Here is a 16,226-nt window from a genome sequence, read left to right on the forward strand (position 1 = left end):
CTCTCTCTCTCTCTAGCTCGCTCGCTCTCTCTCTCTCTAGCTCGCTCGCTCTCTCTCTCTCTAGCTCGCTCGCTCTCTCTCTCTAGCTCGCTCGCTCTCTCTCTCGCTCGCTCTCTCCTAGCTCGCTCTCTCTCTCTAGCTCGCTCTCTCTCTCTAGCTCGCTCTCTCTCTCTAGCTCTCTCTCTCTAGCTCTCTCTCTCTAGCTCGCTCTCTCTCTCTAGCTCGCTCTCTCTCTCTCTCGCTCTCTCTCTCTCTCTCCTCGCTCTCTCTCTCTCTCTCAGCTCGCTCGCTCTCTCTCTCTAGCTCGCTCGCTCTCTCTCTCTCGCTCTCGCTCGCTCGCTCTCTCTCTCTAGCTCGCTCGCTCGCTCTCTCTCTCTCTGCTCGCTCGCTCTCTCTCTCTAGCTCTCTAGCTCGCTCGCTCTCTCTCTCTAGCTCGCTCTCTCTCTCTAGCTCGCTCGCTCTCTCTCTCTCTAGCTCGCTCTCTCTCTCTCTCTAGCTCGCTCTCTCTCTCTCTAGCTCGCTCTCTCTCTCTCTCTCTCTCTAGCTCGCTCGCTCTCTCTCTCTCTAGCTCGCTCTCTCTCTCTCTCTAGCTCGCTCGCTCTCTCTCTCTCTAGCTCGCTCGCTCTCTCTCTCTAGCTCGCTCTCTCTCTACGCTCGCTCTCTCGCTCTCTCTCTAGCTCGCTCGCTCTCTCTCTCTCTCTCCAGCTCGCTCTCTCTCTTCGCTCTCTCTCTCTCTCTCTAGCTCGCTCTCTCTCTCTCTAGCTCGCTCGCTCTCTCTCTCTCTAGCTCGCTCGCTCTCTCTCTCTCTCGCTCGCTCTCTCTCTCTCTCTCTCTAGCTCGCTCTCTCTCTCGCTCTCTCTCTCTCTAGCTCGCTCTCTCTCTCTCTCTCTGGCTCGCTCGCTCTCTCTCTCGCTCTCTCTCTCTCTCTCTCTCTCTCGCTCTCTCTCTCTCTAGCTCGCTCGCTCTCTCTCTCTCTCTTCTCAAGCTCGCTCGCTCTCTCTCTCTCTCTAGCTCGCTCGCTCTCTCTCTCTCTCTCTAGCTCGCTCGCTCTCTCTCTCTAGCTCGCTCGAAAAAAATCTCTAGCTCGCTCGCTCTCTCTCTCTCTCTCTCTGGCTAGCTCGCTCGCTCTCTCGCTCGCTCTCTCTCTCTCTAGCTCGCTCTCTCTCTCTCTAGCTCGCTCGCTCTCTCTCTCTAGCTCTCGCTCAGCTCGCTCTCTCTCTCTAGCTCTCTCGCTCTCTCTCTCTAGCTCGCTCTCGCTCTCTCTCTAGCTCGCTCTCTCTCTCTAGCTCGCTCACTCTCTCTCTAGCTCGCTCGCTCTCTCTCTCTAGCTCGCTCGCTCGCTCGCTCTCTCTCTAGCTCGCTCGCTCTCTCTCTCTCTAGCTCGCTCTCTCTCTCTAGCTCGCTCGCTCTCTCTCTCTCTCTAGCTCGCTCGCTCTCTCTCTCTAGCTCGCTCGCTCGCTCTCTCTCTCTAGCTCGCTCGCTCTCTCTCTCTAGCTCGCTCGCTCTCTCTCTCTAGCTCGCTCGCTCTCTCTCTCTAGCTCGCTCGCTCTCTCTCTCTAGCTCGCTCGCTCTCTCTCTCTAGCTCGCTCTCTCTCTCTAGCTCGCTCGCTCTCTCTCTCTAGCTCGCTCTCTCTCTAGCTCGCTCTCTCTCTCTCTAGCTCGCTCGCTCTCTCTAGCTCGCTCGCTCGCTCTCTCTAGCTCGCTCGCTCTCTCTCTCTAGCTCGCTCGCTCTCTCTCTCTCTCTAGCTCGCTCGCTCTCTCTCTCTCGCTCTCTCGCTCGCTCTCTCTCTCTCTAGCTCGCTCGCTCTCTCTCTCTAGCTCGCTCGCTCTCTCTCTCTCTAGCTCGCTCTCGCTCTCTCGCTCTCTCTCTCTCGCTCTCTCTCTAGCTCGCTCTCTAGCTCACTCGCTCCGCTCTCTCTCTCTCCAGCTCGCTCAGCTCGCTCTCCTCTCTCTCTCTAGCTCGCTCTCTCTCTCTCTAGCTCGCTCTCTCTCTCTCTCTCTCTAGCTCGCTCTCTCTCTCTCTCTCTCTCTAGCTCTCTCTCTCTCTCTCTCTCTAGCTCTCGCTCTCTCTCTCTCTCTCTCTAGCTCTCGCTCTCTCTCTCGCTCTCTCTCTCTCTCGCTCTCTCTCTCTCTAGCTCGCTCTCTCTCTCTAGCTCGCTCTCTCTCTCTCTAGCTCGCTCTCTCTCTCTAGCTCTCTCTAGCTCGCTCTCTATCTCGCTCTCTCTCGTGAATGAGTTTGTTCACTTCATTGTCATTGCTGAGCTGCTCCAGAGAAACGAAAGCTGCCCACTGATGATGTAGTTCTCACCATCTCAACCACCTCTGTAAATAACACTAACCTATCACTTGGCTGTACCCAGAGAGAGGCGAATACAGTTGGATTGGTTTTTTTGTAGTGCTGGGCGAGATGGGCAAAATATATCACGATATTTATTTTAAAAAAGAAAAAGAAAAAAGACTGACGGTATTTTTAGTTTTTTAATAATAATAAAAGTTCTACATTTGCATTATGAGTAGTGAGTGATCCTAGGATGGCATTATGAGTAGTGAGTGATCCTAGGATGGCAACGCATACATTCTAAGTGGTTAATGAGACTTTTTCCATTCTGATTGTTTTATACTGTTCAATTCAACTTCAAATTTCAGCACTTTTATCATTTCTGCATTTCCTGCACTCAATTACAGTGGTGGAAAAAGTACCCAATTGTCATACTTGAGTAAAAGTAAATGAAAGGTCACCCAGTAAATTACTACTTGAGTAAAACTATTTGGTTTTAAATAAACTTAAGTATCAAAAGTAAATGTAATTGATCAAATGTATTTAAGTATCAACATTTCAATTTTCTTATATTAAGCAAACCAGATGGCACCATTTTCTTGTTTTCTTGTTTTTACATGTTTATTTACGGATAGCCAGGGGAACACTCCAACACAGACATAATTTACAAACAAAGCATTTATGTTTCGTGAGTCCACCAGATCAGAGGCAGAAGGGATGACTAGGGATGTTCTCTTGACAAGTGCGTGAATTGGACCAATTTCCAGTCCTGCTAAGCATTCAAAATGTAACGAGTACTTTTAGGTGTCAGGGAAAATGTATTGAGTAAAAAGTACAGTAATTTCTTTAGGAATGGAGTGAAGTAAAAGTTGTCAATAACAAAGTACAGATAAATAACAAAGTACAGATACCCCCAAAAAAATGACTTAAGTAGTACTTGAAAGTATTTTTACATCGCTGCTCAATTGAGAGAATTTCAAATCAAATTTTATTATTCACATGGGCCGAATACCACAGGTTACACACACCTAACAGTGAAATGCTTACTTATGAGCCCCTAACCAACAATGCAGTTTACAAACACTGATATGAATAAGAAATAAAAGTAACAGGTCATTAATGAGCAGCAGTGTAATAACCATAGCAATACTATATACAGGGGGGTACCGGTACAGAGTCGATGTGCGGGGTAACCGATTTAGTTGAGGTAATTTGTACATGCAGGTAGAGTTATTAAAGTGACTATGCATAGATGACAACAGAGTGGCAGTGGTGTGGAGAGGGGAGGGGCAATGTGGATAGTCTGGGGAGCTATTTGATTAGCTGTAGAAGCTGTTTCGAAGCCTCTAGGAACTAGACTTGGCGCTCCGGTACCGCTTGTCATGCGGCAGCAGAGAGAACTGTCTATAACTAGGGTGGCTGGAGACTTTGTCAATTTTTACACCCTTTCTCTGACACCGCCTGGTATAGAGGTCTTGGATGGCAGGAAGCTTGACCCCAGTGATGTACTGGGCCGTTCGCACTACCCTCTGTAGTGCCTTGTAGTCGGAGGCCGAGCAGTTGCCATACCAGGCAGTAATGCAATCAGTCAGGATGCTCTCGATGGTGCAGCTGTAGAACCTTTTTGAGGATCTGAGAAACCATGCCAAATCTTTTCAGTCTCCTGAGAGGGAATAGGTTTAGTCATGCCCTCTTCACAACAGTCTTGATGTGCTTGGAACTTGAAGCTCTCAACCTGCTCTACTGCAGCCTTGTCAATGAGAATGGGGGCGTGCTCAGTCCTCTTTTTCCTGTAGTCCACTCATCTCCTTTGTCTTGATCACGTTGAGGGATAGGTTGTTTTCCTGGCACCACATGGCCAGGTCTCTGACCACCTCCCTATAGGCTGTCGTCGGTGATCAGGCCTACCACTGTTGTCATCGGCATACTTAATGATGGTGTTGGAGTTGTGCCTGGCCCATGCAGTCATGAGTGAACAGGGAGTACAGGAGGGGACTGAGTACGCACCCCTGAGGGGCCCCTGTGTTGAGGATCAGCGTGGCGGATGTGTTGTTACCTACCCTTACCACCTGGGTGTGGCCCGTCATGAAGTCCAGGATCCAGTTGCAGAGGGAGGTGTTTAGTCCCAGTGTCCTTAGCTTGTTAATGAGCTGTGAGGGCACTGTGGTGAATAGCATTCTAATGAATAGCATTCTCACAAAGGTATTCACTTTGTCCAGGTGGGAAAGGACAGTGTAGAGTGCATTAGAGATTGCATCATCTGTGTATCTGTTGGGGCGGTATGCAAATTGGAGTGGGTCTAGGGTTTCTGGGATAGTGGTGTTGATGTGTGCCATGACCAGCCTTTCAAAGCACTTTATGGCTACAGACATATGTGCTACGGGTCAGTATTTGTTTAGGCAGGTTAACTTAGTCTTCTTGGGCAGAGGCATTCAGGTGGTCTGCTTAAAACATGTTGGTATTACAGACTCGGACAGGGAGAGGTTGAAAATGTCAGTGAAGACACTTGCCATTTGGTCAGCGCATGCTCGCAGTACATGTCCTGGTAATCCGTCTGGCCCTGCTTACTCACATTGGCTACAGACATCGTGATCAGTCTTCCAGAACTGCTGGTGCTCTCATGCATGTTTCAGTGTTATTTGCCTCGACGCGAGCATAGAAGTAGGTTAGCTCATCTGGTAGGCTCGTGACACTGGGCAGCTCTTGGCTGTTCTTCCCTTTGTAGTCTGTAATGGTTTGCAGGCCCTGCCACATCCAGGAACATCAGAGCTGGTGTAGTGCAATTTGATCTTAGTTCTGTATTGACGCTTTGCCTGTTTGATGGATTGTCGGAGGGCGTAACGGGATTTCTTATAAGCTTCCAGGTTAGAATCCCACTCCTTGAAAGTGGCAGCTCTAGCCTTTAGCTCACTGTGTTTGTTGCCTGTAATCCATGGCTTCTGGTTGGGGTATGTACGTACGGTCCGTGTGGGGATGACGTCATCAATTCACTGATGTGGTGTTCTCCTCAATGCCATCGGAGGAATCCCGGAACATATTCCAGTCTGTGCTAGCAAAACAGTCCTGTAGCTTAGCATCTGCTTCATCTGACCACTTTTTTATTGATCTAGTCACTGGTGCTTCCTGCTTTAATTTTAGCTTGTAAGCACACTGCCACGCAGGGCTGTGCGATATGGGCAAATGATCAGACTTATTTTTAACCACATGTTGCAATTGCAATTTCACTTGCAAATTAGAGCAAAACTGTTGGAATCATGGAAACAGAATGACTATTCTAATTCTATAGTTAGAATATAATAGTGGACACTTTGAATACAGTGTTTGAGATGACAACGAATTAAAATGCCAAGGAGGAGTGATTGTGACAGGGTAGGAACAAAAGTGTGTAAGTGTTTCCTTGGGGACCCTATAAGCTTTGGCTACGTAGCATGTTTTCTCTTAGCTACTTCATGTAGCTAACATATTCTTGCTTAGCATATTCCTCTTTGATTTAGAAGATATTGTTGCACAAACATGCTGATTTCAGTCTACACCATCGCTGGTATTATCAGGCTGAATTAGCTAATGGTGTCATTATAGAACGCTAGTGGATTTATATTATGAAGCAAGTTGAAAACAGCATTGTTGTCATCAACATTGTTGCATGTGCTGCATTGACCATGTAGACTGTACGCAGGTGTCTCGTGGTTGAGAAACATCAAATGCACTCCTTGAGTGACATAGGGTGTGGCTAGGTCCGTGTGGAAAGTGGCACTGAGAGAAAGAGCAAAGTAAACCATGAAAATTGACATTACATGTGGTGGATCACATTTAACAAACCAAGCATTCAAATACCGGTATAGAAAGTAAAGTAAAAACCCAAACCGGTCCCTGCATCAATACCGATATATAAAATACTGTAGTTCTGTAAAAATCTGTGATACCCTGTCCAGCTTCTAGTGCAGGGGTGTCAAACCGGCCCGTGGGTTGTTTGAGTAATAAAATGTATTACTAAAACCAAATCAATACTGTGTAGAAATGATAATGGATCTATAATCATAAAGTTTCTTGACTATCCAGCTCGCTCATAATCGCAAGACAGTCAGGGAGCATCGAATCGCAAAAACGATGGATAGAGGACTCATATTTTTTTTTTTTTGCAAATTTTGATGGCAAGGAAATATAATTGATTTTCAGTGCGGCCCTACGGACCTCGTTGAAGACCCAATGTGGCTCTCGGGGCAAAATGAGTTCAAAACCCCTTTTTCTATTGTGAAGATGTTGTCTGAGGCAGGCTGATTGGACCCCACTTGTTGCTCCACCTGTTTGGGCCTGGAGACTGCAGGTGGAGAGGGGATAGTTGAGTAGCACTGGGGGGCCCACTCAATAAACTTTCTTTCACTATTTGGCTAGAGTAAAAACATGCCCCTAGATTTGGTCAAACTGTGAGGCGGGGGGGGACTAAAAATGGTCTGCCTCCTCCAACACAGCTGGTTGGACAACTGAAAAATGAAGTTCTTGTTTTTGTTATTACTGTACATGGGGTGTCGTAAAGGGGAAATATAGCCTATTGCCAAAATGGCATTTTTGGAGCTCTGAAGGCTATAGTAGTGTTTTACACCATCTGACACCATGTGCATTGTCTTGTTATGCAAAGTTGGATGCCTTATGCAAATCAAATGTTAATTGTCACATGCTTTGTAACAGTGTACAAAGTCAATGTGCAGGGGTATGAGGTAATCGAGGTAGATATGGACAGTGCCTTCTGAAAGTATTCATACCCCTTGACTTATTCCGAATTTGGTTGTGATACAGCCTGAATTCAACCTGAATTCAACATGTTAAGTTGTTTGTTTTCTCACCCATCTACACACAATACCCAGTAATGGGAATTGAAAACACGATTTTAAATTGTTTTGCAAATTTATTGTAAATGAGAAACCGTTTAGATAACTATTCACACCCCTGAGTCAATACTTTGTAGAAACACCTTTGGCAGCGATTTTGCGCTGTGAGTCTTTCTGGATAAATCTAAGAGCTTTCCACACCTGGATTGTGGAACATTTGCTTATTTATTATTTTCAAAATTCTTCAAGCTCTGTCAAATTGCTTGTTGATCATTGCTAGACAACTGTTTTCAACTGTTTTTCACGATCCCCAGCATGCCCATGACATGATCAAATCAAATGTTAGTCTCCACCTGTTTATGAAGCATGTGACAAACATTGAAATGCTTACTTCCCAACAGAATACAAACAAATACAATACAAATATGTCAGAAAACAAATAGTAACACAAGGAATATACGCACAATGATAGCTTGGCTATGGAAATGGAGTACTAGTACGGAGTCTATGTGCAGGGGTACTAGTATGGAGTCTATGTGCAGGGGTACTAGTACGGAGTCTATGTGCAGGGGTACTAGTACGGAGTCTATGTGCAGGGGTACTAGTACGGAGTCTATGTGCAGGGGTACTAGTACGGAGTCTATGCGCAGGGGTAAGAGGAAATTGAGGTAGATGCCTACATCAAATTTTATTTGTCATATTTGTCATTTGTACTATATCTGAGTTGATGTTTATTTCAGGTGTAGTGAAATGCTTGGTTCTAGCTCCAACAGTGCAGTAATACGTAACATATTTCACAACAATACACACATCTAAAGGAATGGAATTAAGAATATAAATATTTGGGCAAGCAATGTCAGAGCGGCATAGACTAAGATAGAATAGAATACACTATATACATGAGATGAGTAATGCAAACGTTATTAGTGGCCAGTGATGATTTCAAGTCTATTTAATACATTTTTTAAAAATGTAACCTTTATTTCACTAGGCAAGTCAGTTAATAACAAGTTCTTATTTACAATGACGGCCTACCGTGGAGCAGTGTGTTAACTGCATTGTTTAGGGGCAGAACGACAGATCTTTACCTTGTCAGCTCGGGGATTCGATCCAGCAACCTTTTGTTTACTGGGCCAACGCTCTAACCACAAGGCTACCTGCTGCCCTATGTGAACTCAGCAAAAAAAGATGTCCTCTCACTGTCAACTGTGTTTATTATAAGCAAACTTAATGTGTAAATATTTGTATGAACATAAGATTCAACAACTGAGAAATAAACTGAACATGCTCCACAGACACGTGACTAACAAATGGAATAATGTGTCCCTGAACAAAAGGGGGGGGGGGTCAAAATCAAAAGTAACAGTCAGTATCTGGCCGCCAGCTGCATTAAATACTGCAGTGCATCTCCTCATGGACTGCACCAGATTTGCCAGTTCTTGCTGTGAGATGTTACCCCACTCATCCACCAAGTTCCTGGACATTTTTGGGGGGAATGGCCCTAGCCCTCACCCTCCAATCCAACAGGTCCCAGATGTGCTCAATGCTATGCCATGGCTCTTCGCTGGCCATAGCAGAACACTGACATTCCTGTCTTGCAGGAAATCACGCAGAGAACAAGCAGTATGGCTGGTGGGATTGTCATGCTGGAGGATCCTGTCAGGATGAACCTGCAGGAAGGGTACCACATGAGGGAGGAGGATGTCTTCCCTGTAACGCACAGCGTTGAGATTGCCTGCAATGACAACAAGCTCAGTCCGATGATGCTGTGACACACCGCACCAGACCATGACGGACCCTCCACCTCCAAATCGATCCCTCTCCAGAGTACAGGCCTCGGTGTATTGCTCATTCCTTCGACGATGAACGCGAATCCGACCATCACCCCTGGTGAGACTAAACCGCGACTCGTCAGTGAAGAGCACCTTTTTGCCTGTCTGGGTTTGTGCCCATAGTTAATATTGTTGCCAGTGATGTCTGGTGAGGACCAGCCTTACAACAGGCCTACAAGTCCTCAGTCAAGTCTCTCGGTCTATTGCGGACAGTGTGAGCACTGATGGAGGGATTGTGCATTCCTGGTGTAACTCTGGCAGTTGTTGCCATCCTGTACCTGTCCTGCAGGTGTGATGTACCTGTACCTGTCCCGCACTTGTCCTGTGCAGATGTTGTTACGCGTGGTCTGCCACTGCGAGTACAATCAGCTGTCTGTCCTGTCTCCCTGTAGCGCTGTCTTATGCGTCTCACAGTATGGACATTGCAATTTATTGCCCTGGCCACATCTGCAGTCCTCATGCCTCCTTGCAGCATGCCTAAGGCACGTTCACACAGATGACCAGGGACCCTGGGCATCTTTCTTTTGGTGTTTTTCAGAATCACTAGAAAGGCCTCTTTAGTGTCCTGAGGTTTCATAACTGTGACCTTTATTACCTACCGTCTGTAAGCTGTTAGTGTCTTAATGACCGTTCCACAGGCACTTGTTCATGAATTGTTTATAGTTTATTGAACATGCATGGGGAACAGTGTTTAAACACTTTACAATGAAGATCTGTGAAGTTATATGGATTTTTGCAAATTATCTTTGGAAGACAGGGTCCTGAAAAAGGGTTGTTTCTTTTTTTTGCTGTGTTTCTGTAGGGCAGCATTCTCTCTGCGCTAGTGATGGCTATTTAACCTTTCTGGCGCAGGCTTTCCGCTAGCGACCCACCTCGACAACATCCGGTGAAAGAGCGCCAAATTCAAAATACAGAAATAGTCATAAACATTCATAGAAAATACAAGTGTTATACATCAGTTTAAAGATTAACTTCTTGTTAATCCAGCCGCTTTGTCAAGTTTCAAAAAGGCTTTATGGCGTAAGCATACCATGCGATTATCTGAGGACAGCGCCCTGCTTACAAAAACAAACATTTTACAACCAAGTAATGGAATTACAAAAGTCAGAAATGGCGATAAAATTAATCACATACCTTTGAAGATCTTCATACGGTTGCAGTCACGAGTCCCAGCTACACAATATAAAATAAAAAAAGTTTGTTTTGTTCGATAAAGTCCCTCTTTATATCCCAAAAACTCAGTTGTGTTGGCACGTTTTGTTCAGTAATCCACTGGCTCAAAGGCGGTCAAAACATGCAGATGAATACATCCTAATAGTACCGGTAAAGTTCGTCAACATGTCAAACAATGTTTATTATTAATCCTCAGGTTGTCAATTGTCTAAATAATCGATATTTCAACCGGACAATAGCGTATTCAATAGAAAGGAAAAACAACGAAGGGTGCGCACTCGGTCACACGCAAAACCAGCACTGCATGATTCTACAGTCCACTGAGAGAAAGGTCTCATTCTTCTTCATTTTTCAGAAAGCAAGCCTGAAACAATGTCTAAAGACTGTTGATATCTAGTGGAAGCCATAGGAACTGCAATCTGGGTCCTAACCCATTAGATACACTCTAGGCATTCAATTGAAAATACCCACATTAAAAAAATCCCACTTCCTGGATGGATTTTCCTTTTGTTTTCGCCTGCCATATCAGTTCTGTAATCTTTAGAGTGTTTTCTATTCACATCTACCTATTATATGCATATCCTAGCTTCTGGGCCTAAGTAACAGGCAGTTTACTTTGGGCAAATACTGCCCCCCCAAGCCATAAGGATCCCTCCCAAGCCATAAGAATCTTCTCTGGGATACAGCAGCCAGTGAAATTGCAGGGTGCCAAATTCAAAACAAAAGAAGCCTCATAATTAAAATTCCTCAAACATATAAGTATTATACACCATTTTAAAGATCAACTTCTTGTTAATCCAGCCACAGTGTCTGATTTCAAAAAGGCTTTATGGTGAAAGCACACCTTTTGTCTATGTTAGGTCAGCGCCTAGCAATAGAAAAACATACAGCTATTTTCCAAAGAAGGAGAGGTGTCACAAAAGATGGATATCGCGTTAAAATGAATCACTAACCTTTGATTTTCACCGGATGGCACTCCCAGGACTCCATGTTAGACAATACATGTGTGTTTAGTTAGATAAAGTTAATCTTTATGTCCAAAAACCTCATTTCAAATTGGTGTTATGTTCAGAAATACATTGTCTCAAACAAACATCTGGTGAAAATGCAGAGAGCCACATTAAATTACAGAAATACTCATAAATATTGATGAGAGATACAAGTGTTAAACACACAATTTAAAGAACAACCGCTGTGTCAGATTTAAAAAATGTTTACTGTAAAAGCACACCATGAAATTATGTTAGGTCAGCGCCTAGACACAGAAAAACATACAGCCATTTTCCAACTGAGGAGAGGTGTCACAAAACTCTGAAATAGTGTTATAAAAATTCACTTACATTTGATCTTCATCGGATGTACCTCCTTTTTGTTTGCGTGTTTAGTACAGTAATCCAAATGCACAACATTGCGAGCAAGTCCAGACGAAAAGTTAGTTACATTACAGTTCGTAGAAACATGTCATATGATTTATATAATCAATCTTTAGGATGTTTTTATCATAAATCTTCAATAATATTCCAACCGGACATTTCCTTTGTCTTTAGAAATGAAAAGGAACAGAGAACGCTCACGGCCACGCGCGAGACTTAGCTCATGGCATTCTGCCAGACACCTGGTTGAAACAGCTCTTATTCGCTCCCCCTTCATAGTAGAAGCCTAAAACAGGGTTCTAAAGACTTGACATCTAGTGGAAGCCTTAGGAAGTGCAATCTGACCCCATTTACACTGTATATTGGATAGGCAAAGACTTGAAAACCTACAAACCTCAGATTTCCTCACTTCCCTGTTGGATTTTTTTTCTAAGGTTTTTGCCTGCCATAGAGTTCTGTTATACTCAGACATTCCAACAGTTTTAGAAACCTCCATGTTTTCTATCCAAATCTAATAATTATATGCATATTCTAACTTCTGGGCCTGAGTAGCAGGCAGTTTACTCTGGGCACCTTATTCATCCAAGCTACTCAATACTGCCCCACAGTCCCAAATAAGTTAACTGGATGGCTATGAAAAATAGACGGTCTGTAACTTATCATGAGAGATTCTAACTCAGTTGAGCAAAAACTTGAGACTTCCGAAATATTAGAAATCGCGCACCAGCTGCTGTTAACAAGGAGACACCCCTTCCCTCTTAGTCTTACCCGTCCAGTCTAGTTCAGTTGTTCTCAACTTGTTTTTCCTCGGGACCCAAATTGAACCAGCTTGTCTTGGTAGCGACCCAATATTCGCAATGCGAAAAATAATTGCCAAAATAAAGTCTGGAAAAATATATTTTTTAATGCTATATTGATTGTAAATGTAGCAATTATATGACAAGGGAACAACATTCCCATCTCATTGTCAATTACAATTTGCCCCCAAAATCAACCAAAATAGTGCTGCTAATAGCTCTATAATGAAAATACTATTTTATTATTTAATCTCTGAAAAATGTAAGTTCATTATCATTTCTGCACACTTTCTCCCTAGTTTAAGTCATTTAAGTTCTGACGAGTCTTTTTAATGGAAAAAAATATTTTGTTCCTCCAACACCCATGATCCACTCAACCTAGCGGCCCACCCACCAGTTGGGTATCTCTGGTCTAGAAGATGCATGTAGGTACTTGCAAGATATATATATGTGTGTGTGTGTGTGTCCTTGTTCAACCAAGACTCTGAGATACATAGAACATTACCAGTCTTCAGGTCTCATCGATAGGATAGTCTCGAATGGCGTTTGTTCTCCGGTGACTGCACATTTGCCAATAGAACAGAGGGCAATGGCAGTCTATTTGTTAGCCGACGTAATCTCGTCAGGCTGCCTCGCCTGCCTCCTTTTAAAAAGAAATTGCTGCCACTTCCTTTTTCAAATCCTAGGGATTAGGGCCTGGTCCGGAGTATGCAGAATGTCCAGAGCTGCTGACTCATGGAAGTAGAAACCTTCATCCAAATCAAGGTTGGTGATCGCTGTTTTGATGTCCAGAAGCAGCGTTTGGGCATAGCATATAATGGTGGAGACATTATGTAGAAAAAAATAAACACACAGAAGCCTGTAAAACAACTGATATCCACTGCAGCGCCATCTTCATACACAATATGGTGTTATGGGAAGCTGTAAGCCTGCCCTCTCTGGGTGTTGATCTGCTAAAGATGGATAAAATGAAGTGTATCCTCGTAAGTCACTTATTAAATGAACGGTTGAAACCGTCAGAGCCAAATATGTAACCTACTACCGGTAACGCTATAGAACTATTGATTACTTATAGGCTCATCATTTCCTACCCTAACCCTACGCTTCCCAGTGTGTTAGTCTGGGAGGGAAGGGGCCCTAGGAGGGTACTATGAAGGGCTACAGCTGGTCCTACTCTAATGGGTTCATTGTCTCTTATTGGGTTCTGCAGTCATCAGACTCCACTACAGGGTAGAGCAGTGATCTCACGTATGACCAGACCAGAAGGTATCTAATCTACTAGTGTTGCACGTTATACTGTAACTTTGGTACTTTTTAGATACTAGAACCTGAGAAACGGTTCGGTACTAGATTTTTTTACTTTCTGCACTTCTGTCAAATGTGTTTCACAGATCAAGTCTATCGGCAAAGCCGATGTCCCCTTTATAGCGTGAGCGCATCATGCCTGCTATACTTAGCCTGCACTGGGAGTATTGGGCTGGACTGCATTATTTTAGCTTCCCATTCATGCTGCACTGAAGTTAACACACTTGAATAATGCCACACGTCATGTAGAAATGTAGAAATCTTAATTACTGTTCGCAAAACAATGTCTGTACAGGCTAGAACAAGAAGATAGCGGTAGCTTCCGGCTTTGTATGCTAACTTTCCTTGCTAGCTTACAGCTGAAGCGCGCTTCAATTCACTACCCTAGTACTTAGTTTATGATAATATTCAAACCATAATTCTAAATATGCTGATTTCAAAGCTGATTGCCACTTAACTTTTCATTCTCTTAATCGGGCTCACATCTCTCCCAAAGGTTATGTATTGCCTCAGCTAACTTGCCTCATTACTGGTTAGAAAGGGTGCTCACTTTCACAATATTAACTGCTTCTATGCAAATGTTGTTGATCAGAACCCCATGGAAGGGAAACAGAATGTTTCTCATCTGTAGCCCCATGAAATATGCAAAAACAAGCTCAATAACTCAATCCATTCACACACTCCAGTTGAATATGCGTTGCATCTGTATTGTGAATAGGCCTAGGCTAGATCTTGATTTACCAATAGAGATTTACCGTTATGTAGTTAGTTTGATTCATTAATGCATATGTGGCTGTCTGAAATGTTGATGTAATTTTTATTTTATTGATAATGAACTCAAAAGATGCCCAATGATTAAACAGCGCAGTAACTGAGTTTATCTGTCGAGATCAACTGCAATTCTGTGACTTTCACTTTGCTAATATGCCTTTTTGCTGTGGTTTTGGTATTGCGTATCGTGATGGCATCGAGTATCGTGATACTAAACCTGGTTTCAGGTATTGTGACTACACTAATCTACCTATCCCTCCTCCACTCTAAGCTACGCAAGGACAAATGCTGTCTTGTAATGAGCCCTGCTCGTCTATATTATAAGACAGGTGCTGCCCCTTCACCACCCATCATGGTCTTGTAGAATATCCGATAGTGGCCTTGCAGATGGCATGTCCTGTCTTTTTTTGTGTTTCACCAGTGGTGTCCAGCCAGCCAGTTAAACACGGATTGCGCTGGGCTGGTACAGTTGGGACTGGGGAGTTGGGGGTTTGTGCAGCAGGCAGGGAAGCTTAGTCTCCTGAGGGAACATGTTATGGCTGTTGGTAATGAGACCCTTCCCTCCCCCTCATGGCGCACGCAACCCCACGCTTCCCCTCATAGTCCAGGCGGCCCCACGCTCCCCCCCACACACACACACACACAGCTCCATTATGTCATTCAGCTGAGGCCCAGATCCACTGGTCAGGGGCATCACAGCTGACTGATGGGCCAGAGGGGTTTCTCTGAATGATATTGTGGAACTGCATGGGGGTTTTTACTTTTTCTGGGATAGTAGTCGAGTGGTAGACTACTACCTGGACTGCAGGGAATACATGCTTTTATAAGTATACAGGTAGAGCTTCTGACACAAGGGTTATTACAGTGGCATTATTGATGTTGCAAATCTGATCTGGAAGTGCTATGGGAAAGAATGACAATCACAGAGAGCACAATGCATTCGCTTGCCCATACTTCAGCAATAAGTATACTCATCTCTCTCTGTCTCTCTCTTTCTCTCTTTCTTTTCCCTCCTTTATGGATGATACCACATTGATTGACAGGCTCAGGCCACAACATTCTCAACAAGGAAAGACCAATGTCAAACCTGTGTTTTGTGATTGGGGGGTCAATAGTTACTTATCTGGATAGTATTTTGGACTATACATAACAAACAAAAAAATAAGTGGATAAGGAATAACAGCACTTTACCACATTGTCCTAGGCTATATGGACATGAGAAATATTCAATTTCAGGTGGATTTTCTGATTATTACTAATACACAAATGAACATTAATAAACATTCACATAGGATGTGTAATAGGAATTGCATTCTATCATATTCAAAAATTATTGAGAAAAAAAAGTGATCAGTTCATGAATCTACTTAATTGTTTAGCCTAACAAATTCAAGAATGATTGACAATAAATAAATGTAATCAACTTATAATGTTGATGCATAATAATGAGTTCATTAACTGAATGCATCTATAGCCTAGGTGTTAACAAAATATTAATACAAATATGATTAGGCCTTGTAGAAAGAGGGTCAATCAAGTTATGTCTGCCAAATGAATGTAGCATTGGGGAAAAAAATACATAAATCCAGCCATAGAATATATAATCACCATTAAAACATTTTTTTATAGATTGATGCTTCTAATGGTGCATGTTGTATAGAGGAAGCGTGACTAAAATCGAGCCCAGTAACTTTGCTCACAGCGTCCTCATTCTATTGTCTCGTCTGGCTGCCACAAAAAGCCCCCACCGTCTGATCTGCACGAAGTGTGTGCGTGCCACTGGCGATGTACATTGCTGGACATGCTAGCTGTGCTAGCTGTTCTCATCACTTCAAACACATTCTGCCGTGGTTATCAATCGGCCTACTACT

The 16,226-nt window shown here is 43.8% G+C and overlaps 1 protein-coding gene across 5 annotated transcripts in view; it reads left to right on the forward strand.

The window, feature by feature from the left end:
• Positions 1-16,226, forward strand: part of LOC112225574 (unconventional myosin-Ib) — a 177,317-nt gene that overhangs the window by 73,451 nt on the left and 87,640 nt on the right. The window contains exon 1 of one of the 5 annotated variants that reach the window (XM_024389656.2): positions 13,024-13,044. The exons of the other annotated variants lie outside the window; for them this stretch is intronic. The gene's annotated coding sequence lies outside the window, so the exon portion shown is untranslated. Of the gene's footprint in view, positions 1-13,023; positions 13,045-16,226 lie in introns of those variants that run through there. 5 annotated transcript variants of the gene reach the window in all.

Source organism: Oncorhynchus tshawytscha, linkage group LG26, assembly GCF_018296145.1.
Source record: "Oncorhynchus tshawytscha isolate Ot180627B linkage group LG26, Otsh_v2.0, whole genome shotgun sequence".
In the NCBI taxonomy this organism is placed as follows: domain Eukaryota; kingdom Metazoa; phylum Chordata; class Actinopteri; order Salmoniformes; family Salmonidae; genus Oncorhynchus; species Oncorhynchus tshawytscha.